The sequence below is a fragment of the Gadus morhua genome, chromosome 17, assembly GCF_902167405.1.
Source record: "Gadus morhua chromosome 17, gadMor3.0, whole genome shotgun sequence".
Lineage (NCBI taxonomy): Eukaryota > Metazoa > Chordata > Actinopteri > Gadiformes > Gadidae > Gadus > Gadus morhua.
The window spans coordinates 19,101,859-19,104,433 of NC_044064.1; the positions used below are offsets into that span (position 1 = coordinate 19,101,859).

Here is a 2,575-nt window from a genome sequence, read left to right on the forward strand (position 1 = left end):
GAGAGCCGCCACCATCGGAGACTCATGGGCCCGCTCCTCCTGCCGCAGGCAGTAGCGACACTCCAGGACTGCACAGGGCCGTCGGGAGAATGCGTCGGCGTTGAGATCCGCCCGATGCTGGATCTCAAAGTCGTATTCCTGCAGAATCTCCAGCCATCGAGCCACCTGGCCCTCGTGGTTCTTAAAACTGAGGAGCCACGTGAGGGACGCGTGGTCGGTGCGGACCAGAAAGTGCTTGCCATGTAGGTACGGCCTGAAATGCCGCACGCCCAGGACCACAGCCAACAGCTCCCGTTGGGTCACGCAGTAATTGCGCTCCGCCCGACTGAGAGTGCTGCTGAAGCTGGAGACGGGACGTTCCCCTTCCCCCACCACCTGGGAGAGGACCGCACCGACCCCCACGTTACTGGCATCGGTGTCGAGGACGAAAGGACGACCAGCGTCGGGGTACGCTAGGACCGGGGCCTCGGTGAACACTTGGCAGGGTTCAGCCGCAACCCGGCCCAGCGGATGGCCCCAAGAACCTCCCGCAGGTTCGCCAGCGCCCCCCCGAAATCGCGGGTGTGCACCAGCAAATCGTCCAGGTACACGACACAACGACTCCGGGGGATGCTCGCCAGCACCCTCTCCATCATCCGCTCAAACGTCGCCGGCGCATTGCATAGTAGTAGTATATAATATATGCTGTTTGGGTCCATTCCTATCTGAACACACTTCCGGTTGGGGAGGGGTGGGGGTGGAGGGGGTATCCCTATTCACAAGAGCCACTTCCTGTTTATGGTTTATGATGGGTCATAAAACATAAAAAACCCATTGTGTAGGGATGACAGGTGTAATGACTGTGGTGGACCTGCAGGGGTCGCTGGGGTGCGGGATCTGTATAGGCAGAGGTGTGTATGTGGGTGTGATTAGTGTATGCGTGTGTGTGTGTGTGTGTGTGTGTGTGTGTGTGTGTGTGTGTGTGTGTGTGTGTGTGTGTGTGTGTGTGTGTGTGTGTGTGTGTGTGTGTGTGTGTGTGTGTGTGTGTGTGTGTGTGTGGTATGCGAGGCCAGGGCGGCTGGTCTGTAGGGGTGTTAACAGGAAGATCACAGTGCTGCTGGAAGGACGGCCAGCCGGCAATGTGGACAGGGGGGGGGGCGAGGCCCTTGATGGCGGAAGTGGGCATACAGACGATGTCATAGAGAGTGTGAGGTGGGACACAGTAGATTACGTGAAAAGCGCTATATAAATTGAATCTATTATTATTATTAACAGATATTCTAGTGATTTTCATCTAACATGGTGTATTTGGATCAACTTTATTTTACCATTAGTAGATTGTCTGTCTATGATGCGTTGAGTGGGCGTAGGCCTGTGGTACCTACGTGTGCGTGGGTCCAGTACCTATTGGACAGGCGTCTATGACGTCGGGGCCTTAGGTGTGAATGTCTACCGAGGGACTGCTATCAGGCATAAATATACGGGGCCCCGTGATACGGGAGCGTACGACCTCCGACCCTGACGTTAGACACGCTATTCTAAGTTAGTAAACGCGTCGTAGCAGTTGGAAGAAAAAAAAAAACAGCGATCCGTCCATCACAACAATGCCGACTGACTGTAAGTATTCATATGAGTGTATCATGATTATATTATGACTATGTCTATGTGAATCAGCTGTTTATATCTGACCGTAGCTGCGATTACTTCACAGCGAATTGCGGTGCCGGAGGCGAGAGCGTGAAACAGCAGCAGGGTCCACGTGGAAGTATGTTTTTTGTTCTGTTTTTTATAGTAATATTAAGTTTAAATAGTAATATATAGTTCCATAACACTCACTCTATCATTATTATTATTAGTTATGGTATATTCATGTAGAACAAAGATTAAATTTGTGTTTTTCCAATGTGTAACAGATTTGCCTGATATTCGGCTCAACATTCAAAGACCGATTCTAGCAGACCAGACTAATGTGCTGACAAGCGGTAGTTTTGGTAAGTTGTTAATACGACCGCCATTAATATATCTATAGGTGTATTACCAAAATAAATTATATATTAATTTAACATCTAAAACAACCAAACCTAACCCCGAATACTCTTGTATTTTGTTTTTTGATCCACGTTTAGTACCTATCGAGGCCAATGTCATTCAGCGAACCCCCGGACCAAATCGACTGTCCAAGAAGAATTTGAAAAGATCGGCGGGGGTAGTGGTGGCTATACCCTGTTCACCACTGGCCATAGAACAGCTACAAATTCCTTAGAGATGGTGGGGCTAGAGGCGCCAGGAGATTTAGACACTAGGGGTGTGTTGTATGCGGGGGCAAACACACGAAAGGTACTTAACGCTGTCGGGGGGTGGTTGGATAGTGCACAAGAGAGTCTATACATATCAGCGCAGATCGATGTATTGCATGGGTCGCAATGTGATGAAGGGATTGGCGAGGGTTTTCAGGACTCCCCGGCTGTGGCAGGGGTCCCTATAGAGTCGAATATACAGGTCGGTGGGGGCGGTGTGGGGGGTGGTGGCGGTAGTGGGTGGGGGGCGGTAGCGGTAGTGGCGTGGGGGGCGGTGGCGGTGGTGGCGGTGGCGTGGG

The 2,575-nt window shown here is 51.4% G+C and overlaps 1 long non-coding RNA gene across 1 annotated transcript; it reads left to right on the forward strand.

The window, feature by feature from the left end:
* The first annotated feature begins 1,602 nt into the window (after nucleotides 1-1,602).
* On the forward strand, nucleotides 1,603-2,241 carry LOC115529661 (uncharacterized). Its single transcript, XR_003973614.1, has 3 exons — nucleotides 1,603-1,744; nucleotides 1,893-1,970; nucleotides 2,106-2,241. It is a non-coding gene; the product is annotated as an uncharacterized LOC115529661 (long non-coding RNA).
* Nucleotides 2,242-2,575: the final 334 nt, after the last annotated feature.